The 24,898-nt window shown below is 44.0% G+C and overlaps 1 pseudogene; it reads left to right on the forward strand.

Annotated features, from left to right (window-relative positions):
- Positions 1–8,690: 8,690 nt before the first annotated feature.
- LOC109945061 (probable protein phosphatase 2C 48) lies at positions 8,691–9,487 on the forward strand (annotated as a pseudogene).
- Positions 9,488–24,898: the final 15,411 nt, after the last annotated feature.

Genomic DNA, 24,898 nt, shown 5'->3' on the forward strand with positions numbered 1-24,898 from the left:
CAACACCAGAACTGAGCAAGTTGTGTTTGGCATTGTTGACATGGAATACCCTTACAATGCAATTATTGGTCGTGGCACCCTCAATGCTTTCGAAGCAATTCTTCATCCTGCTTATCTTTGCATGAAGATACCTTCGGATCAAGGACCCATTGCTATTCATGGAAGTCAGGAAGCTGCCAGAAGGGCTGAAGGAAACTGGACTGACTCAAAAGCAATCCATAATATAGATGGAGCTGAAGCTTGTGAACAGTACAAATTCAGAAGGGAGAAAGCAGCTTCGGCAGATCAGCCGAAGCCCATGCTCTTATGTGAGGACATAGCAGAGCAGAAGGTGCTGTTGGGCTCCCAATTATCCGAAGAACAGGAGAAAACCTTGATAAGGTTTTTGTTCAACAACAAAGATGTTTTCGCATGGTCAGCTAATGATCTTTGTGGAGTTAACAGGGATGTTATTGAACACTCGCTCAATGTTGACCCATCCTTCAGACCCAGAAAGCAGAGGCTTCGGAAAATGTCTGATGACAAGGCCGAAGGAGCTCGGAATGAAGTCAAAAGACTCCTCAGTGCAGGAGTTATCAGAGAAGTAAAGTACCCAGAATGGCTAGCTAACACTGTTATGGTAAAAAAGGCCAATGGCAAATGGCGAATGTGTATCGATTTCACGGATCTCAACAAGGCTTGTCCGAAGGACGAATTCCCATTGCCAAGGATAGACTCCTTAGTTGATGCAGCAGCTTCGTCAGAGCTTATGAGTCTTTTAGATTGTTATTCATGCTATCATCAAATTTGGATGAAGAAGGAGGATGAGCCGAAGACCAGTTTCATAACCCATAGTGGAACATATTGTTACCTTCGGATGCCTGAGGGGCTCAAGAACGCTGGAGGAGGTTTCAGCAGAATGACTTCGAAGGTTCTTCAGTCTCAGATAGGCAGAAATGTGTTAACTTATGTTGATGATATCATTGTAAAAAGCACGAAACAAGAAAATCACATTGCTGATTTGTAGGAGACCTTCGCCAGTTTTAGACAAGCTGGTCTAAAGCTGAATCCAGAAAAATGTGTCTTCGGAGTAAAGAAGGGGAAATTTCTTGGATGCTTGGTTTCAACAAAGGGAATTGAAGCTAATCCAAGTAAAATTGAAGCTATACTTCGAATGGAGCCACCAAATACAAAAAAGGGGGCCCAAAGATTGACGGGAAGGCTGGCATCTCTCAATAGATTCATATCCAGATCAGCAGAGAGAAATTTACCATTCTTCGAAGTGCTGAAATCAGCCGAAGTCTTTCAATGGGGACCAAGCCAACAAAAAGCCTTTGAGGAACTGAAGCAATATTTGATGGATCTAACAACATTAACTCCACCAACACCAGGGGCTCCTTTGTTATTATATGTGGCAGCTTCGCACTCAGCGGTAAGTGCAGCACTTGTCCAGGAGAAGCTTGATGGCCAAGTCAAGAAGCAGGTCCCAGTATATTTTGTATCTGAGGTTCTTAGTGTATCAAAGAAAAACTATACAGAATTGGAGAAGGTGTTATATGCTGTTTTGATGGCATCCAGGAAGCTTTGGCATTACTTTCAAGCATACAATATTGTTGTTCCTTCTTCGCAACCGTTGAAGGATATTATGAGAAATAGAGAAGCTACTGGACGGATTGGAAAATGGGCTGCAGAGCTCAATGAATTTTGCATTGATTATGTGCATAGATCTTCGATCCAGTCTCAAGCGCTGGCAGATTTCATTGTCGACTGGACGCCAGGGGCACAGGATGAAGAAACAAATAAAGATGCCGAAGTATGGACAGTGTTTTGCGATGGGTCTTGGGGAACCTTCGGAGCAGGAGCAGCTGCTGTGTTGGTCTCACCATCCAAAGTTAAAACTTGTTATGCGGCAAGACTCGATTTTAGTTGCACAAACAATATTACTGAGTACGAAGCCCTGCTTTTGGGTCTTCGGAAGTTAAAAGCAATGGGAATCAGAAGGGCCATTCTTAAAACTGATTCCCAGGTTGTTTCGGGTCATATTGACAAGAGTTGTAAGGCTAAAGATCCGAAGCTCGAAAAATATCTAGACACGGTCCGAAGGATTGAGGCCTCCTTCGAAGGATTTTCTGTCAAAAACATTCCTCGAGGAGAAAATGAGCATGCTGATTTGCTAGCTAAGTCAGCGGCACAGGGGCTGCCCTTACCTTCGGATGTGTTCTTCGAAACAATAAAAGCACCTTCGGTGGAGCTTCTTGAAAGAGCAGTCCTCAATATATCTCCTGTTTATAGTGAAGACTGGAGAACTGAGATCATCTCTTACCTTCACGGTAACTTCCTTTCAGATGACGAAACTTATAACAGGAGGATAGAGGCAAGAGCTCGTCCATATGTCATGATAAAAGGGGAGTTGTACAAGCATGGAGTTTGTGCTCCATTACTCAAGTGTTTGTCCAGAGCCGAAGGCGTAGAATTGATGAAAGAAATACATGCAGGCCTGTGTGGATCTCACATTGGATCTAGGCCGTTACTTGGAAAAGTTTTTCGTCAAGGGTTTTATTGGCCGAAGGCAGCTTCAGATGCAGCGGAATTAGTTCAAAAGTGCGAAGGTTGTCAGAAATGTGCAAGAGATCAAAAACAACCTTCGTCTCTAACTCAGCTGATACAACCCATCTGGCCATTGCAAAGGTGGGGCCTTGACTTGTTAGGTCCGTTACCACCGGCCCAAGGAAACTTAAGATATGTTGTAGTGGCCGTGGAATATTTTTCTAAATGGATTGAGGCAAAGCCTTTAGCCACAATAACTTCGGCCACCATTCAAAAGTTTTTCTGGCAGAATATTGTTTGTCGTTTCGGAGTACCAAAGGCCATCACTGTAGATAATGGAACACAGTTCGACTCCGAAGATTTCAGACAATTTTGTGATCAAATTGGCACGAAGATCCATTTTGCATCAGTTAGACATCCGGAGTCAAATGGACTTGTTGAAAGAGCTAATGGCATCATAATGACAGGAATAATGAAGTTAATCTTCAATCAACCCAGGGGAAAATGGCCAGATCAATTAATCAAAGTGGTGTGGAGCCATAATACAACAACATCAAGGTCAACAGGCTTTACTCCATTCAAATTATTGTTTGGTGACGAAGCAATAACTCCGGAGGAAGCCAAAACTGGATCAATAAGAGTAGTAGCTTCGACAGAATCAGATTCCGAAGCTGATCATTCTGTGGAAAAAGATGCTATAGAAGGGATCAGGCTTCAAGCTGTGGAGAACATCAATAAATATCAAGCCGAAACAACCAAATGGCGTGATAGAAAGGTTCGGCTAAAGAATATTGAGCCAGGACATTTGGTGCTTCGGAGAGTGGCTAACCCAGATACAGTGGGCAAGTTGCAGTTGAAATGGGAGGGACCTTTTTTGGTAGTATCTTCGTCAAGACCCGGTTCATACAGATTGAAGGATATGGACGGCAACGACATTCCTAGATCTTGGAATGCGGATGAGCTTCGGCGATATTATGTATAACTTGATGTAATTTTTTATATATTTTTTATTTTTCTTTTATGGCACCCTTTTCCTTTCTGAAGGGGGAGAAAGGTTTTTAATGGGGCCATCAGATGTAATTTCTTTTTTATTTCAGTTCTATAAGAGCAAAATCCCCCAGAAATGTAAATGTAAAAACTGAGAACGCACCATCGAGTGCCGAAAAGAAAAAAAAAGAAACAGGGAAGAAGCTCGAAAGCCGTCCCTAAAGGGATGCGGAGCACGACGAAGCTACTAAAGAAGTCGCTCCAAAGGGGGCGCAGTGTAAGTTTTCTGCTCAAAAGTCGTCCAAAGGGAATGCAGAGCTTACAGCGAAAAGTCAACGCTGATACCGCCGAAAGTAAAAGGCGAAGAAGCTCCTAAGGGACGCTTACAGCGAAAAATCAACACTGATACCGCCGAAAGTAAAAGGCGAAGAAGCTCCTAAGGGAGGCTTACAGCGAAAAATCAACGCTGATACCGCCGAAAGTAAAAGGCGAAGAAGCTCCTAAGGGAGGCTTACAGCGAAGAGTCCGCGCTGATATGTGATTGTTTCTAAGGAAATAACGGTTGTGATTACGGCTTCGGATATGTGTTTGGACATTCATTTGCACACCACATTACATCATAACATTTGCATTCATAAACATTCATCCAGGCATATGTAGGATAACCATCATCATAGCATAAGTGGTTGCTTCGGCAAAAAGAAAAAAAATTTGTCTTTTGTACTTCGTCGTATACGAAAAGAAGAGCTTCGGCAGAAAGGAAAAGCTGCTTTATGCTTCGCTGTGTACGAAAAGAAGGGAAGGTGTTTTTTTCGCCTTGGGCTCAAAAAGATAATTTCGTCCACATCAAAGCACCTCATACATTAATGGAAGGGTAAGAGCATATTACAAGGTATGAACAAAATTCATTAAAACAGTTTAGCCATATTTACAAAAGTTATTTCAAAAGTTTCTTGAGTTTTTCTGCAGTCTACTCCTACTGATCTTCATGGGGCCTCAGCTTCGGCGTCATACTCTTTAAGCATCGGTCTCGGCTTCGTCACCCTACATGAATTAAGTTGTTGTGAGTCAAAACCAAGTTTGAAGGAAAAGGTAAACACAAGGTATGATTTCTTACTGGTTCAAGATGACTCCGAGCTTCGTCTCCAGCCTTTTCTCGCCCGCCTTTTGTCCATATCATCTTTACAAATCTATTAGAAATGCTTCGGGCGAGGTCAGGAATGTCATCTAAAATTGATGGTGATAGAGTGAAATTGGGCCTATTAACATTTTTTCCATGGTCGCAGCCAGCTTTCAGAAAAGCTGCAGCAGTGCCCCGAGAAGCTACCCAGGCACAGAAGTCACCGTGCCCGGCTATAACTTCGTCAAGCTCATCAATTTCACCCTCAATATGTTCGAAGGTCTTTTGTAAATCTTCAGTTGACGGGGTGAATTTCTCACTGCTAGCCCCGACTGAGTGGAATATCTTTCTCAGTCGTTGAATACATTTATTGCTAAACTCTAAACATTTGTCTTGAAGGCTTGCCAATAATTTTTTCAAATCTGAATTTTGTTGGACTTCGGCTTCAAGTTTCGCATTAAGTTCTTGCTTTTCTTGTTCAAACTGTTCAGATTGGCAGAGAAGCTTCGTATTCAATTCTGCTATTTTAGCTTCGGCTTCTGCCAATAAGCCTTCAGTTGTCTGGAGCTCGAAGTTTTTCTTTTCAATAGTAGCTGATTGCTCTTTTATTTTGCTCTCTAAATTTCCAATTATAACCTCGTGTTTTTTGTCTTCCAGATCCTGCTGCATTTTCAAAGCCTTACTCAACAGCATACTCTGCGCATAAACAACCTTCGTTAGAAATGTCTTCATTATTAAAAACAATAAAAGTCAAGGGAAAAGTAGTTCACCTTGAAATTGGAATAAAATAAACTACCAACGACATGTTGTCGTCGGTAGCGGCTAATATCCGTTTCCAGCTTCGGAAAACCGATACTCTTTGATAGAGTACCGATAATCTTAGCTCCAGTTTGATCCCGGATACAGCCTAATTTTTCATCGTCAATACCTCCGAAGAGCAGTGCTCCTGGTTTATATCCGCAAGATTTGGCATATTCTTTAAGCTCTTCTATTTCGGTTTTTGACAATTCTTGTCCAACTAAATTTTGAAACATGAAGGTTTCGTCCTCCGAAGTATCGTCAGCTATTTCCTTTCCTTTCCCAGACACTGCGGCCATGGTCTCTTCGGCGGTAGTAGTAGCTTCTTCTGTGGTCATGTCTAGCAGTATTTTGTCGATATGTTCGATTGTGGTTTCCAAGTTCAAATCTTCGGCTGAGGTAGCTTCGGTAGCCGCGATTTCCGAAGGTGCGACTTCAACATTTGATATTTCCTCAGCCGCTGGTGTCTTCCGAGCTGAAGCTCTCGGTGGTGTCTTGTCAATGACTTCGGTCACTGCGATGATTCTTTGTCTCTTTGTTTTAGTTGTTTTCTTCGTTTTCTCGGGCTCTTTTTCCTTCTGAAAAAACTTTGTCAGTTGAGGCCCTAATGGACTTAGCTTCACAGGCAGGGATTCAGTCATTACCTTCAAAATCTCTTCCATGTCAGTGGCAGAGCGTGATGCGGGAGTCTCTTCTTTGTCAGATACTTTTCGCTTCGGAGACGATACTTTTCTCTTCTTCAGAATATTCTTCTCTTTTGGTGGTTCTTTCTCATCTTCATTTAAAGCTTCGGCTACCCTTCTCCTTTTCCGGCCTTCGACAATTTTATTCAGTTGTTCGTAGTCAGGGTATTCAAAACCCAAGGCGTCCAGCACTCGATTCAGTCTTCGCTTCGGACGGGTACCGAAGGCCGCAGTCATCAACTGATCTTCTTTTTTGGAGTAATTACCGAGTATTTCATTGCACATTATTTCAATTGTTTCCAGCCACTCTTGGCAAGGTGTTTTAAAGTATTTCTTAAACTTGTAATAATAAGGTAACCGCACAAGTTCCCCTTCTTTTTTTCTCCCCCTCTAGCTTCGGCATTTCCCATTCTTTTAAAGTAGGAAAAACCCTGAAGGCCAAAAACTCTTGAACCAGGTCCCTAGTGCTGATATGTTCTGAAACAATTTTAAACTCAGCCAGTGCAGCCCAAGTGGGACCTTCTAATGACATTTGGCATCGCGGTCTTGTTTCTCCGAAGATCAATTCAAGAGGGCTTTGTACCAGCTTTTCTTTGTCTTCGTCAACTTTCACATAAAACCATTCTGACTTCCAGCCTGCCGGCCATTTGCTTCGGTAGCTGATTACAGGAAACCTTGTGGTTTTCCGATAGGCAAAATTATAGCAACCAAAGTTATCATGCAATCCATCTTTTCTAGCCTTCGTCTGGTAATGCAGCTCATGAACTCGACAAAAGCTATCGGCAAACGGCTCCACCGCCTGGCTTCGGAGGGCCCAGATATAAACACTAAGCCTAACGATAGCGTTAGGAGTCAGCTGATGAAAGTAGATCCCAAACTTCTTCAATACATTTGCAATAATCCTATGAAGGGGGGATCTCAACCCAGCCTTTAGAAAGCTCTTGAAAATGACTATTTCATCCTTCTCTGGCTTCGGGGTAGTTTCTTCCCCCCCGAAGCGAAGTAGCTTCTTCTCACTCTCACTAAAATAACCCGACTTCACCATCTTGGAGAGATCAGCCTTAGAGACAGTTGACTTTCCGAAGTCCAAGTGGCTGGGCTTACTTGGCATGGCAATATGATAATCATCTTCGGAATCAGTTTCCTCAATATTTCCTTCCTCCGCGTCAGCAGCAACTTCGGAGATGGGGACAGTCTGCTCTGTCTCAGCGGTACGGATTCCTTCCGAGGTTACCAGTCCGGATCGTTGCATCGCTTCGGAGATGGGAACAGTCTCCGATCCTTCAGCTTCGCCTCCCTCACGCTCAACCCTAGCGGTAGAACGCACTTTGGCCATTTAATTCTGAATTTTTTTGGGAACTAAGTACTTTTTCTTCCGAAGCTTTTTCTTCTGACGAAGTAGGCTTCAAACTGGAGCTTCGTTTGATTCCGAGAGTCAAGCTTTGGCTATGGTTAAAAATTTTGGCAGCAAAACAGTGCAAATAGCAATGAATGCTGTGGTAACTTCACACCTATCCGTCTGTTTATATAGTGATGCAGGTAAGAAGGTGAATCGTCAGGATTTTTACACCAGGCGAACAGCTGCTTGCACCCGCTACAAGGTGGGACCGCTACGCGCTTGGAAACTAAATCGTTTCTCGACAACGAGCTCAGGGAAGGTGTTTTTCGGACCTTCGGCTTCCCGAAGCCTAAGAGACTTTTTTCACGGATCAAGCTCGTTACGAAAAACGATCTAGCACCGTGAAGGGGCTAATGTTGGGACTATGCTTCGTCGCCGAAGGTCTTGTAGGGAGAAACAGCTTCGGCTGAAGCTATCCGCATGTGATGACCGAAGGTTCCTCTGTATGAAGCTTCGGAATTACAAACCGACTTAAGAGTAGAATGACCTTTTAGTCCATAAATGTTTGAGTTGCTGTTGTAATTCCTTATGAGGGACATAATTGTAATTCCTCACAGGCTGTGTCCCGTGCCTATAAATAGTGAACAGTATTCCTTTACTGTTTACAAATTCCGGTAATTGCAACCGCATCATTCGGGAATCAATCTTTGTCAAGGCAAAGGTATAATTGTATCCAATGCTTAAATATATTAAATCAATTTAATATAAAAGTAATGTTGTTCATTTGTAATTTATTTACCTTTGATGCTTCATATTCTATATTACTTTATTCAATCTATTACGAAGATTTAACCTTCGTAATTGTATTGCCTTCAACCTTCGTCCAAAGTTCATTAATCCTTAAAGGAATAATGCTTCGTTGGACGAAGGGCATCAACATTTAACACTTTGTGTTGCCTTGTTCTTAATTCATAGCATTTGAGAACAAGTCCCCAACACTTAGATTCTTGAATATTTTTGGATGGAGAGAGAGTAGTATTTAAAGAAGAGCCTTGCATGCAATTTCTTTTGTTTCAATAATGTTTTCAACTTAGTTTTTTTGCATGCGTGGCATTTATTCTCCGTATAATTTTTTCATGGAACTAACTTGTGAGTCATTTTCATAAACCAGCGCCAAGGATGAATCCATGTTTCTTACTCGGAAACCTCGAACAAACACCACTAATAGGAGGCGCTCGCGTTGGCATCGCTCATCGACGGCGAGAAGAAGCTTGGTGACTGCCAGTTCGACCTCTAGAAGCAGTCCTACGTGGCCTCATGTGCCGCTCTGGACGACAAGCTCTAGCGCAGCCGCTGCTTGGACGTGGTCCAGAGCGGCTGTACCACGTTGTCCATCATCAAGCAGGGGGGCCTCATGGTCTTTGCCAACGTCAACGACTCCCGGGCATCGCATCCGACGACAGCGCCATCATTGTCGTCCAACTCATCGTCGACCTGAAGCCCGACCTACCATGTAAGTCGCTACTGACCGGCCATGAATTCTGGTGCGCTGGGACGACGACCGTTGCTGACATTGTGTGAGTGTCCTAGAACATGATGTATGCAAAGGAGCGCATCCGGTGGTGCAATGGCCAGGTGTACTACCTTGCTAATGAGCCCGAGGTGTAGTTCGTCTAGCAGCCCAGCCAAGAGTCGTTGAGGGTCGCCATGTCGCGCGCATTCGACGACTACTGTATCAAGGACTATGGCATCATCTCGACGCCGGAGGTGACACAGAGGAGGACCGACAGCAATGACCAGTTCGTCATCCTTGCCACCGTCGGGGTAGCTTTTGTGCCTGTCTGCCTTTAATTCTCTTTCCAAACACACACTTACCTTTTTGTTTAAGCAATCGCGTATGGTGGTGTGTGCCTGATGATTGACAATGTACGATGGAACTTCTTCCGATAGGTGTGAGACGTGCTCTCCAACGACAAGGCCATTCAGATTGTGTCATATATAGAAGTCTGCATAGTACTGATGGTCACAGTGTAGTGGTGAAACATCTAGATTAAAATAACAAAATTTATGTATGGACAGGATTACAAATGGATTATGAAACCTTTTCTCATAACAATATAACACACATTATATATATGTTATCGTGGTATTATATGTTTCTGTTGCAACGCACGGGCACTCACCTAGTGAATATATAAAAGTATTCTTCAAATCATCATACATGAACGTCTTAGATTATGGTGAATACAGTGGAAACTGTGTCGATATTTATGAATCCTTCTCAGGCGGGAAGTGTCTTGACAACGTGTTCATGCAGTGTTTCATTGAATGTGTTCGTGATGATTCCAAAAATCATCGTCTAACTATGACCACTAATAGATTAATACTTGACGTCAATGTTGGGGTAGGTTCTTGTTTCATAAGTATTGTAATCAGGCCCTGCTAAATATACTGACACACTCTTTATATTGTACTTAGGCCCTGCTAAACTTTGTGGAGCAGGAACGTCATAGTAAGACACCTCAAGCGTTTAAGCAAACCGTGCTACAGAATTGCTTACAAAACACACTGCCTTCATTGGTCAATTTGGATCAATGCAAAATGGTATTGAGCATTGTTCATATTTGCAATTTCATACTCATCTTTTTTTAAAACACATGTCATATTAACTGTACATTTTACTCATCATGCCTGTGAAACAACACCATGTAACTCATTTACATATTTTTCATAAACATATAATGGTACCTATGCTTAGTAGAGGCATTGGACACTGTACGTAATCAACCTCCAGAATCGATGCATCCACATTTTAGATTCGAATCTGTATGGTATAGGTCTCGGTGGCACTACATGGAAGGACTATCATTATGCCCAAATGGATATGTGTTGAAGGAAATTCCCATAGGCTAGGGTTATAATGAGTATGTTGAGCAAAGCTTTACAACATGTCTTCCCTAAAGCATCCTTCCCTAAATTTGGTAATTTCCTAATCGATATGCCACCAAATTTCCCAACAATGAAAACAAGGTCCAACGACTGTTGCTTTTATGCAATGAGATACATAAAGTATTATGACCACATGGCAGGTGCTATCACTTCTTACATTCAACAAGTAAGTGAATATACTAATGTAATTTTTTTTCGGTTGCCCTTGTGACACCCCAGGTGTCAGTTTTGTGTTACGTCGCGAGATTTATCCTAATCTCGGATGCTCAGTAAAAATTTCTATTTCTCGCTCGTGTATCTCCCTGATTATCCAGATTATTCATTCACATTTCACCGAATTCGGAGCTACTCAGTCTCACAGAAGGCCAATTTTGGAGCCTGTTAAAACTTTTATCCTCAGCACGAATGCAAACTCGAAGATCATTCTCGAATTATAAATCTCATCTGAAACTCATTAAATCAAACTCTCGACGACTGTTATCTGATCTGAGTCCGAATCCAATTCCTTGAACTTCGATCGATGTTCGACTATTTTAATCCGAATCCGTACTCTCAAAAGGAATACTCAGTATGTCGTCCTCTAATCAAATCTTACTCGACTCAGCTTAATACCTATGTGTTCGATCCGAATTCAAAAATCAACATCGGCGATGATTTTAAATGTCGCGATTTGTCTCTTTCAATCCTAAATCCGAAATCCGGTCATACCCCGAGACAATTTATTTTCGAATCATGCGTAGGAAATTATTGCCGAGCGAAATCAAATCAGACTCTCGGTCGAGTTAATCGCTCAATCGTCCGTTCGTCCGAACTGTATTTCGCTCTGTTCTCTGTTGAAACAAATTCCGCGGGAGCATTTTTATTCAGGAAAATAAATTAGCGTGGCCCGAGTACGTGTTTTGGGCCAAGCCCATTCTAGCCCGGCCCATTTGGCCCATGAGAAAACCCTAACCCTAGTGCCCCTTCTATAAATAGGACCTCTCTCCCTTGCAAATTGGCAAATTTTCACTCCCACCCCTCAAATTTTCTAGCCACCACTCTCTCTTCTCCTTTCTCCTCTCACGCACAACTTCCTTCTTCCCTGTCTCTTCTTCCTCGCGGTTGCAGCAGGGAGCTCAGCTCCTTCTTCCCTGGCGCAGCAGCAAGCTCCCTCCCATGGCGCCTCCACCTCCCTGCGCCCAGCTCATCTCCTCTGCCCAGCGCTGTCCCCCCCTCTTTGTTTCCCTTGAGCCCAAGTGCAGGGAGCCGCGCCCTTCTTCCTCGGCGCGCTGAAGCTCCTTCCATGGCGTCCATCACTCCTCCCCTTCTTCTTCCTCGAGCAAGCAGGTGCCCCTTTCTTCCACCCATGGCCGGCGCCTAGCAGCAGCCCCACCTGGCCGCCATCCTCCCCAGATCGAGTTTCCCTTTTTTTGTCCAGCTCACCATCTCCCCCTGCGCGCGCTAGCTGGATGCCATTCAAGCTCCGGTCTGCAACTCCCTCTCGCTGTTTCCCTTAGACGTAGGAGCTCCAGGGCCGCACCCCTGTCCCCATGGCCGACCAGCAAACCTCGGTGGCCGGCCTTCTACTCCCTATGCACAGCACCCCTTTCACCTTTGGCCACGCCCCCTGCACAGCGACCTTCTTTGCTCGGTTCCCCCTCCCTAAACCGTGAGCCCCCTCCTCGCTGTTCGTCGTGGTGCCCGCCGGCTGTTCGTCAAAATGCGCAGCAAGCCGCGCGATGCAGCAGCCCATCCTCGACGCCGTCAAAACCCTTGGTGAGAAACCCCCACTGTTCGTGATGTTTATTTTCCGATGTGTGTGATGTTCGATGAACTGCCGCCAACAAATTTGTGTGTTTTCGCAGCTAGTGGTCGACGCCGCGCTTCGCGCCTTGCCCGTTCGACCAAATGTCGAGCCATGTGGACAGCCCATGCGGCAAGTCTCGACTCGTTCATGTTGAATCCATGTGATTGACTTACTTGCACATTTGTCATTGTCATGTAGATATATGTGTGTGAATATGTTGTATGCGAATTAAAATTCATGGACGAGAAAGTGGTATGCGTAGTTGTGTTTGCGATTGGAATGCCAACAAGTGTTTGTGTGCCTGCAATGGTCCATTGGTGCGTCGTAGGGATTGGTCGCGGATGTATTAATTGTATGATAAAACACTCCGTCGTAAAGTAGTGTGTTAGCTGTGGTAAATTTAATAAAGCCTAAAGCATGCTCGATGACTTCCATAGCCGGCTAAGGGGTTAGTCTATGTTAAATATATCTTATGTATTCATCGTGGCGTAGGGTAGCGTGGGTTGAAGATATAAATTATGTGACACGTGATTCGTGTTTTAAAGGCGAGATGTGCGAATGATCGGTTAGTGTTTCACTTGTCTAGTCGATAAACGTTGTCATAAATAATTGTGCTAAAATTGGGCATGAGAAGGCAGTGGGGACATGTATGTACGTGAGTGCTGTGGTGTATTGAAGTAGTGGTGGCGTAAGATAATTGATTGAGGTGTGCGGGTATATGCCGTAATGTGGTTATACTCGCGACGAAGAAAAGATGTATGTATTGTGTAACCCGACGTGTAGGTTGCTATTGTATAATCGTGTGAAGGATGCTCCCGATGGTCATGTGACTAAAGGGTGGTGTAGTGGCGAAGCGAGAAGTAAGTTTAATATGTTTAAACGGGTAATTGATAGCATCCATCGGTGCCGTCATGATTTCTGTTGTATGGCGGATTGATACTTTGTTTTGTCAATCATCGCATTCCATGTCCGTTGGATAAATAAATGTCTTGATGATCGATTATAGGTCTTATATGAGCGTTATCGCAGCCCAATAATTATTGGAGACGAATAGCGTTCATGAGTCAGTCCTTGCTAAAATTGAAGAACAATCCGACAACATATGCACGTGAGTGCTTTAGGTCCTTCAGTAGCCAATGTAGGTCTTATGGAGTTTTATGCCATGTGTTAATGTCTCTATGATAGACCCCCAAAAATGTGCTATTTAGGTGACTTGTGTGTTAACTAATTCAAGTTGAGCAATGGTTAAGAAACACTGATTAATCGGCTCCAACCCATGTTTTTGAGTTACGATGTCTAAAATGGTTCGCTAGGTCTTATACTGTGATTAGCCAACTCATGTTAACTAGGAGTCGATAGCGTAAGTGATTGTGATATATATATATATATATATATATATATATATATATATATATATATATATATATATATATATATATATATATGTGGTGTCTCGGACTGCGATAATAATAGGCAAGCCGACGTGTATGTCGTATGACGGGCTATGCCATTCCTTTGGTTAATCAACTTGTTAGATGGCTTTGGTTAAGCTCGTAGTTACGATGAATTACTTGTTGTAGTCTAAATGTGTATGGTTATGATAGCGGGTAAAAAGTAGTAGTGCTCATGTGATGTCTAATTTAAAATGCAAATTGTTGAGTGATTGTCGTGAAGAATGCGTTGTTAATTGGTTGTAGTAATTTTAGTGCACTAATGACTTGAATAAAATTTGCAAGTCGAATTATTGGTTCTAAATTGATTGTCTCAACTCGAACAAATAGTAAAGCATTAGAGTAATTCAAGTCTCTCGAACGCGGCGATTCTTGAATTATACATGAGCTGAAATTTATTGATTTCTGTTTTGGACTGCACGCACTGTTTTAGTTGTGCTGTTTGTTGGATGAGTCAAATCATGTTTTCTGTAGAAAAGTCATATAGAAGAGTTGTAGATAACCTTGTTATCTTGCTTTTACTAAAAATTGACAGCCATAAACCTGATCGTTTAGGAGTTATGCTTTTTACAAATTCAGTAACTGAATCTGTCCAAATTCTGTACATATTTCAGAAACTGCATTGTTTGCTCAATTTAATTTTGCAATCTGTTCATGGTCGTTATAAGAAAGTTGTAGATGTTTTTCTGATCTTGCTTGTGTTAAAATTTCATAACCATAGGTCTGACAGTTTAAGAGTTATGAATTTTACAAACTGGTTGCTGTGTTCTGTCCACTGACAGAACAGATTTCGAAGACTGAATTGTTTGACTTAGTTAAACATGAAATCACTTCTTGGTGATCATAAAAGTTATGTAGTGCATTTGCCAAGATTTCCAAAAAGTCTTGGATCACTATTTTTGGTGGTCTGAAGATTTAGTTATGGATGTTTAAAGTCTGAAGACTGAATCTGTCCAGTTATGGACAGCAAAGTCTTTTAGTGATGTTTATCCTTAGTTAAATATTGAATCACCTTGAGATGTGTATAAATGATATGTAGACAATTTTATTACCTTTCCAGAAAGTCTAGGATCACCTTGTTTGGATGCCTGAATCTTTAGTTATGAATTTTTAAAGTCACAAGTCTGAATCTGTCCAAATCTGGACAGCGCTGTTGTGTTAACACCTTTTGACCTTGCTAAGTGTTTAATCATGCTGTGAAGACAATACCAAAGTTGTAAAGCACTTTTCAAGCTTTCTAGAAAGTCCTAGTTTACTATTTTTGGTTAAACATCTTGTGAGTTATGACTGAAACAAGTGACTGCTGTATTGCTGTCCAAAAATTCTGCTAGTGCGCTTTTGATTATTTAGTTCACCCTTCTCGCTAAAAATGTTTGGTTTGCTCTTAAGTAATGTAGACTTGCCATGGTTAGGCTAGAGATGACATGTGTGTTTTGTTTTATATGTTCTTTTCTCTAGTGATTGCGATATAGGAGTTTCATAGATATTGACGCTTATGTCCTCTATTAAATTTGTGTTATCAGTGATGCTTGTGTGTGATCAATAGGAGAACTAATAAAAAGGTCGTGTCCAAATAAATAAAATACGCGTGCTTGTGATGTTGTAATTGTGTTGCGTAAATAAATAAACATGTTGTCGTCTTGTTAATGGTGTTAAAGCTGAACATCGATAATATGTAGATAACTAAAGCGAACATGTGGTTGTTACGGTGTCTTCCATTTTATTGTTTAGTTCGCCACGGTGTCTGTAACACCCCAGGTGTTACTCAGGGTGTCCACCCAGGGCTACCCCATTTAACCTATTATCACATGTGGATTGGTTTGGGCAAGTACATCAAACTTGGACTTCAAGGTCCTAAGCAAGTACAAACCATCTTGGATATCATGCCCTAGCTTGTCATGCACATCTAAGGGGAGAATTTCCCAAAACCCTAAAGCAAACCCCTTTGGATAATGGGAACCCTAAATGAAGATAGGATCAAAAGGTCATGTAAACCTTATGATCATGGCTTAGGCCAAATATAAAAGTTGTAGTATACTTCATAACCTACAAATAATAGTAAGGAAGTAACCCCAAAAAGATTTCAGAAAAGCCCCAAAAAGTTCACCAAAGGTTAAGCACAAGAGAAATTTCAGAAATTACCTAAGTCTAAAAACTAACCTTTGAACAAAGATCCCACATGTTCACTCTAATCCAAAATTCAAAACACTTCGACCCAATTGACAAAGTGGCGCCAAATTAACCCTAGAATGCCCTGGAAAGAGGTGACACCTACCCTAGGGCGTTTGACACGACTTGGCACCATTTTTGTCTCGGCTTGGACCTAGCTGACATAGCCAACTTCTCACCCCTCTATCTCCCTACCCTGACCATATCTTGACTTGGAACTCACAGCAAAAAGGTAGGATATGGAGCAGGGAAGAGACCGTACATAGTGACTTTGCCAAGATACACACGCTAAGGTGCTCAAATCAGCCGTTGAACCATGGAAGAAGCGAGCTCCCACGTGTTCGACGCGGGCTGACACCCGGGGGCACGCTCAGAGCACGCCCGTGCGCGAACCCCCGCGCGCCCGCGGCCGCCCGTGACCACGCCCGCGCCACGGCTATAAAGCCCATCCTAGTGCTCGGCTGCCTTCCCCGTTGCCTCCTCCGTACCACGCCTAACTCCCCCGAGCCCGCCCTTAGCTCCTGCGACCTCCCCACGACCCGCCAGAGCCGCCCGAGAGCAACCACCGTGGGCAGCCCCTTTCCCGTCCTCCTCCGTTCGATCCAAGCCTTCAGATAGCTTCCTTGTGAGGCCGTGAAGCTTACACAAGCTTGAACCGAGGACCCGCGTCACCGGAATAGCGAAACCGTGCTCGCCGGAGTTCATCACCCCGCCGCCGCACGTGGACCGGGTAAATCACTGCGCCATTTTTCGATTCAATGGACAGATAGCCTCTACATCACCCCAGGAAGCTCACCGTGCCATTGGATTGGACTAGGTCGTCGTGGTTTGGCCGGCACACCCGCCGCCGACGAGGACACCCGCCTGCGCACGTGGACCGAGCGATTCCGGCCATCCCCGCCGTCGAGCCGTACGTCGTTGTGACCGCTAGAACCTCCCCGAGCCAACCCTACCCCTCGCCGGACTTCTCTCGTCGCCGGTAAGCCGCGCCGCCCCTTTCTTCTCTGCGGATACTGTTTACAGCTGGGAGGGACCGCGGGGGAGAGGAAGAGAAAGTCAGGGGGTTTTGCGCATTGTCAGTCACACAGAGGAATAGTGGCGCAAGGGTAGAACTGCGAAGGTTTATTAGGAAAGACCCTGGGGACCTCGGTGTAAACTGCATTTCTAGAAAACCTTATTAAACCTGATTTTAAATTTGAACAGAAACTTTGAAAATCCATAACTTCTGTTTAGTTCATCCAAATTTGGTCAAACCAATTTTGTCAGACTCTAAATAAAGTAAACTACTTAAGAAAAATATAAAACCCCTATGTACTATAGAAAACTTTAGGGTTCTGATTTAATTATAGTTTTGGCCAAAAGCTCAATAATAGGAAGAAAAATAGTTGTACTATTTGACTAGGGTTAGAAAACTTTGGAGAAGTTTATGTCCACCTACTGACCTAATTAAAAATGCTAAACCTCTCTGTCCACCCCATTAAGTTAGTTTTTACCACTTATTTTACAATATGCTTAAGGTTAAGGAAAATAGAAAATGTGATTTAAATAATGAACCAGAGGGCACCCCTATTTTTGTTAGGGTACTTATTCAATGTAGTCCACTGGAAAAATCTATCATACCCTGGTTTAGTATAAAATAAGTAGGATACCTTTTATTTTAATAAAACAAGGAAAACTTAGAAAAAACCCTACAAAAATAACCCCAAGGTGAAAACACCCCTACCCTTGGGATAATTAATGTTTTGTTAATAAGAACTTAGGAAAAATATGAAATCTGTTGTTTGACATTTTTCAAATAACAATGTAGTAGAAAGTGCCTTTTTGGGCATTTAACTTTAGAAAATCATAACTAAATGACCATCCCTTAGCTTTCTTTGCTTTTTGGCATAGAAGCCTATTATTGCTATTAGATGCCAGCAAAAATAACCTTTAGGACAGAACCCACCCCTAATTAAGAGATGTAGTGTAAAGTGGCCCATTTTACACAACTCTTGTTATTTTTGTCTAAAGCATAGCCTTTATATGTTAAGCCTCAAATTCTTAAAATAGGCTAGAATAGCAAATGGCAACCCACTGTAATTTTTATAGAATTTTTGGAAAATATTAAACCACTGTCATAGTTCAAACCTACCCTAGAAACCATAAGTAGAAAATAAAGAAAAGGAAAAATGAGTAATAGGAAATTAGTGTCATCCTAAAAACCCTTTATAACTTGTCCACTGAAGTATATAAAGGCAATACCAATTCCCTATGTTTATCCTCAACAAAAACCTAAAACTAAAAGTGATAAGCATAAACTACTAAAAGCCACCTATGACCCGGAAACCCTAAGTTACTCTTTAACTTAGTCTTTCTTCTCTTAACATAGTGTTATTAAATCCTACATAATCATGACATATATGTTCATTTCATTTTGATAGACTGCAACCTTGCTGACGGAGAGTACATCCTCGTGCCGGAGCAAGGAGCTGCTCAGGAGGTAGCCCCGGATCCAACACCCGAGCCTGCACCAGAGGATCTGCCTGCCACAGCCTTGGAAGGCAAGCCCCGGTTTATGCATAACCTGTTATTTATGCTATTTTACTTCACTTAATGATTGTAGGATTGATTGTGCACTTAGGCGTAGGAATTGTTTGAAACCCTAGTTGCATGATCTCAGGAATCCTGTTGAGATGAATACTAGTATGCTAGGTCGAGTAGCTGCTTTATTAATTAGGATCTCGGTAGAAGACGAGTGATTTTTCTAGCACTCGCGCGAGGTCAGGAAATTGGTTGTATCCACTTTCTTATCATAATGATGCTGGGTTTTGGACAACCATTCATGGGGATTGGTTGTCCACGGGATGAAAATTTGGATAAGGATTAAGGTGTGGTACTATGTGTCAAGCGTTTGAACGTACTAAACACATACCGAGAAATATGGTAAATCGGTAAGCCTAGTACCTGAGTGAACCTGCTCGCAGACTTTGCCCCTCACGCGACCTGAGACGTGGTCTCCCATTCCGGTTATGGTGGGTACAAGTGCGGTCACTGCACGACGGCAGTCGGGGTCAGTGAGGCATTGTACGCCAAGGCGGTGAGCCTTGATCTGTTGCCAGGGAATCAATGGGGACGGTTCATGTGTGTGGGGACGGAGTGCCTCGCCACGTCGTGTGTTTAGGTTTACCTTGCAAGGATAAAAACTCGATTCGAATCGTCTGCTTCTCGCAGCTAATGAGACTGCTTGATCCATGCTGCTACATTGAGTAACAAGTGGAATTGTGATGAGATGATACAAAATGTTGATTGCTAAAAATGTTTGCTACCATGTATGAGTAGATAGTACATCTTTAGCCTTAAGAGAGTCACACTTAATTTGACAAAGTTAAAAACTTGATTTAGAAACTCGGCTAGTGCTTTTGGCAACCAAACCCCACAGCCAAACAGCTGCATGTCTAGAGGTAGAGGAGTAGACTCCTCACACCGGGTAAGTCTAGCTGAGTATTAGTATACTCAGCCTTGCTTGTGGCATAATTTTACAGGTTCTCTGGAGGACATGGTTGCTGGAGTGACTTGGCCGTCCATCTTGCCACCGGGTTGGACTGTCGAGTGGGACCCTACCTCGGCTGAGGAGGAGCATGAGGAGTGATGGGACATGCTTCCCCATCTCTCTGTTTATTTACCGTTAGTTTTATTCCGCTGCACTTCGAACAGTGATGACTACTTTTGGCAAGACTCCGACGATGATGTAATAATTTAATACTCTTTAATGCATGGTTTTATGCTTTATTGTATTTGCTCTGTGACTCACCATCGAGTGAGATTGTGGTACTTGATCCTGTCAGTGGCCTTGTCGGACTAAATCCAAGGAATTGACGAGTTATTCCCATTTAAGTGTGGTCTAGCCTCTGAGGTGGGACTTAGGCACTTAAGTTGGAATAATTCGGGCAGTTCCGCCACAGCTGGTATCGGAGCTTGTACCACCACAGAGGAATCAATAAAATATAAATGCCATCCTTTTCCGAAGTAAAACTTGATAGAAACAATGTTGGATAGATAGTAGGATGAGCAGGATAGACCTAGGACGTGAAGCCTTAGGATGATAGAAGGGTAGCTAGGCGGCTAAGTGATCAGGCCCTACAGGCCACTTTTACAGGATGGGAGTTCTTCCCTATTCCCTTTACCTTGTTGTGAGGTCGTTCAGGACGAGCATGCATGCATTCTTTAATTAAACAAATGGAAAATTAGTAAGGACTTAAATTATGACCAACTAAGTTCCCCAGTACCATTTTATTCAACTAGAGAAAGGCTGAGTCTTATTTTTCTTGTTCTTTTTATAATTCTTTTTCTTTTACTTACACTTAACCGTACACAGATGACTTCCCATGGATCCTCAGATGACGATAATGCACTGTCCCACACTGACGGGCTTGCACGAGAGGGCTTTCCCCGCATTTTGTGGGAGGTACTTCAGGGGGCAGGATACACGACACCCCCTCAGTACACGGTGCAGCAGTTCGAGAAGCACCGAGTGCCCCACTGTAGGGTGAGGATGACCTTGGAGCCTCATCCCCTGCAGCCAGGCTGGCGCTCGTTGGACTCTGAGTCTTTCGGATACCGGGCTGAGGACACGATCGAGGCGATCGCTCTGCATGGGTTGACCACTTTCTGCGGGTTCCATCCTTTGGAGCTGTCTACCCACCCCATTGGCTTGTTCCCCGCGGAGAAGGAGGACGACCCAATGTGGAAGGATCGGGTGGAGCATGCCAAGGATATCTGTGCCATCTACCCAGGACAGACTGCGCACTTGACCATACGGTGCATGAATGCTCTGTACCGTCTGCAAGTGATGCGCGGTGAGGCGATGTCCCATCTGATGGCACTATTGGAGGCGACCAAGATCACTTTGGACAACAGAGAGGAGCTCGTGGTTGATTTGTCCACTGAAATGGTGGAAAAGGACTTGCAGGTGGAGCAGCTATCCACTGATATCCAAGAGTTGGAGGAACTAGTGGGCACCAGGGAGAACACCATCGAGGTTCTCGAGGATCAGCTCATTAACACTCAGCAGCAGCCTGCTGAGGCTAACGAGCACTTGGATATGCATCACCAGGAGATCCAGGATATGGAGGCCAACGAGGATGTCGACATCAAGGGAGGAGACGAGCCTGCCTCTAGTTTGGACACTGCTGGCTCAGGGAGACCACCTTCCCCCGAGTCGAGTGTTGCCTCGTTCTCTCACTAGGTGTCCGGGATAGACATCGGAGATGGTAGGACTCCTCGCAGCTAGCTTAGCTTTTGCACCCTTGGGGTACTAGGCTAGTTAGAGTTGAGTCTTTTTGGGATCCTTGATGTAATTGCATTAAACTCTTTTGGAAGCATGGCTGATGGATGTTATCAGTTTTAAATTTGGAAGGAAAAATTTATGCCTTTTGAAATCCTTTTTGTTTAAGTGGAATCTATCATTTTTTTTTTGACTCTTTTCGCCGCGATTAAACCTTGAACTTGGAGATATGGTGTTAAGTATATATGTGGTTTTTCAGATGGCCGGGAGGCAGCGTCGTGGCTAGAATGAGCGCGTTCCTCCACCGCCGCCGCCGCCTCCCACTCTGCAGGAGCAAATGGCTCAGCAAAATGAGATCTTGAGGCAGCTGGCTCAGCGTCAGCCACCACCTCAGCATTATGGTGGTGGAGACCATCAGCGTCACCCCGCGGCAGCTACCTACCAGGAGTTCCTCAGCACCCAGCCACCATTGTTCACAAGGGCAGAGGACCCACTTGATGCAGATGTGTGGTTGCGAGTAGTGGAATCCAAATTCCCGCTACTCCATGGAGCATGTTCAGACGTCACTAAAGTTAGGTTCGCCACCCAGCAGCTTCGCGGACCCGCAAGGACTTGGTGAGACCATTTTCTTGCTATGCAGCAAGAGGATCGAGAGGTGGAATGGAGAGAGTTTAAGGCAGCTTTCAGGGGACACCACATACCAGCCGGGATTATGGACCGAAAGCTCAACGAGTTTCTGGCACTCACTCAGGGCAACAGGACAATGTTGCAGTATGCCCAGGCTTTTAATGACTTGTGCCAGTATGCTGGATATCATGCAGATACGGACGAGAAGAAGAGAGACAGGTTCAGGAGGGGGCTCAGCACTAAGCTCCGTGACCGTCTTAACACTGTCAGGGCCAACAGCTACAACGAGTTGGTCAACATGGCTATCTCCCATGAGGACTGCATTACAGCTCGACAGGCAGAAAAGAAGAGGAAGACCCCTGTGGTAGGACCCTCAGCTCAGCCACAACGCTTCAGGATTGTGTCCGACACACAGAACAGGGGACCCCAGCAGCAACAAGGGCGATGGGCGATCCGACCACAGCAGCAGCAGCAGGCACCCAACCGCACCCAGTTTACAGCTCAGAGGAACAATTAGCAGCAGCAGCAGTATCGCCAGGCAAATGACAACAGGTGTTTCACATGCGGCAACACTGGACATTATGCCAAGAATTGCTCCAGGAACCAGCAGAGGCAGGGGCAGAATGTTAATCAGAATCAAGGCAAGAGACAGAAGGTGTAAGTGAGGCAGGGCAGGCTAAACTTCACCACCATGGCTGATATTCCAGAGGGAGCGCCCGTCTTGACTGGTATCTTTACAGTTTTGAATTATCCTGCTATTGTTCTTTTTGATTCTGGTGCATCACACAGTTTTATCAGTACCAAATTTAGTGCCAAGTGTCAATTGCCTTTTCACCACACCAATGGGGGCATTACAATCTCAACACCAGGAGGCAGGGTTGCCACCTATCAGATCAATAGACACGTACCAATTAAGCTGGGTAGTTTCATTTTCAAAACCACTCTCTTGATAATGGGATTGGATAGTGTGGATATCATCTTAGGGACTGATTGGTTATCACGACACCACGCGGTGATTGATGTCGCAGCCAGAGCCATAGAAATTCACTCCCCTTTGGATGGCGAGATCACCTTATATCTACCCGACCAGGGATGCACCCGTTCCTGTGCCTTCATTATGATAGAATCCCCAGTGGAAAAGATCCCAGTGGTCTGTGACTACCCGGATGTTTTTCCGGATGAATTGCCAGGGATGCCGCCTGACCGAGACATTGAGTTCGCAATCGAATTGCAACCCGGGACTGCTCCTATCTCCAAGAGACCCTATAGGATGCCTCCCGCAGAATTGGCAGAGCTGAAAAAGCAATTGCAAGAGTTGTTGGACAAGGGGTTTATTTGCCCAAGTACTTCACCATGGGGATGTCCAGCCCTATTCGTGAAGAAAAAGGATGAGAGTTTGAGAATGTGTGTTGACTACCGCCCTCTCAATGTGGTGACTATCAAGAACAAATACCCACTGCCCCGTATTGATGTTCTGTTTGATCAGTTAGTGGGAGCCAAGGTATTCTTCAAAATAGACCTTCGCTCAGGTTACCATCAGATCAAGATCCGTGCCAGTGATATTCCCAAGACGGCCTTCTCGACCAGATATGGGCTTTATGAGTTTTTGGTGATGTCTTTTGGGCTGACCAATGCCCCGGCTTAATTTATGTACCTAATGAACTCAGTATTCATGCCAGAGTTGGACAAATTCGTGGTCGTTTTCATTGACGATATCCTGGTTTATTCCAAGAATGAAGCCAAGCACACCAAACATTTGCATATTGTACTTCAGAGACTGCGTGACCATCAATTGTATGCAAAATTGTCTAAATGTGAATTCTGGCTGAAGGAGATTAAATTCTTGGGTCACACAATTTCTCAGGATGGGATATCAGTTGATCCTGAGAAGGTGCAGGAGGTGATGAATTGGAAACCCCCGACTACAGTGAGGCAGATTCGAAGTTTTCTGGGTTTAGCAGGGTATTATCGACGATTTATTCTGGATTTCTCCAGAATTGCCAAACCAATGACTGAACTATTAAAGAAGGGAGTCAAGTATGATTGGAGCCAAAAGTGCGAAGATGCCTTTCATACTTTGAAGCAGCATCTGACAACAGCCCCAGTGCTGGCTCAACCGGATAACACCAAGCCATTTGAAGTTTATTGTGATGCTTCCGGTACTGGATTGGGATGTGTTTTGATGCAAGATAACAGAGTAATTGCTTATGCTTCCCGAGCACTCAAACCCCATGAGCAGAACTACCCCACGCATGATCTGGAATTGGCAGCTGTGGTTCATGCTCTTAAGATATGGAGACACTACTTGATGGGAGCCCACTGTAACATCTACACTGATCACAAGAGTCTCAAATACATCTTCACTCAGGCAGATCTGAACATGAGGCAGAGGAGATGGTTGGAGTTAATCAAGGACTATGATTTGGAGGTGCATTACCATCCTGGTAAAGCCAATGTTGTGGCAGATGCTTTGAGTAGAAAGGCCCAGTGCAATTGTATGAGCATGGATGCAAGAGTTACCACCCTGTGCGATGAATTGTGCAAGCTGAACATGGAAGTTGTTTCTTCGGGTGACTTAAGTTATATCTCGGTAGAGCCCACATTGCAAGAGCAGATAGTCAGGGCACAGATTGAGGATAAGGGTGTTCAGGTTATCAAGGAAATGATCAAGCAGAAGGCAGAGAAATACAAGTGCTTCCGGCAGGACAACAAGGGAATTCTATGGTTTGGAGATCGATTAGTTGTTCCCAAGGACCCTGAGCTCAGAAAGAAGATACTAGATGAAGCTCACCTTTCCAAATTCTCCATGCACCCTGGTAGCAACAAGATGTACCATGATCTCAGATCTTTATATTGGTGGACCAGAATGAAGAGGGAAATTGCCAAGTACATATCCGAGTGTGACACTTGCTAGAGGATAAAAGCTAGTCACTTGAAGGCAGCAGGCCCTTTGCAACCCCTTCCCATACCATCTTGGAAATGGGAGGACATTTGCATGGATTTTATCGTAGGATTGCCCAATACCTCCAGGCACCATGATTCCATTTGGGTTATTGTGGACAGGTTGACCAAGACCGCTCACTTCTTGCCAGTGCACACCACCCACAGGACAGAGAAGTATGCAGAGATCTACATTGACCAGATAGTTCGTCTGCATGGGATACCAAGGACTATAGTCTCAGACCGAGGAGCACCATTTG

This window comes from Zea mays, chromosome 3 (assembly GCF_902167145.1).
Source record: "Zea mays cultivar B73 chromosome 3, Zm-B73-REFERENCE-NAM-5.0, whole genome shotgun sequence".
Classification (NCBI taxonomy): domain Eukaryota; kingdom Viridiplantae; phylum Streptophyta; class Magnoliopsida; order Poales; family Poaceae; genus Zea; species Zea mays.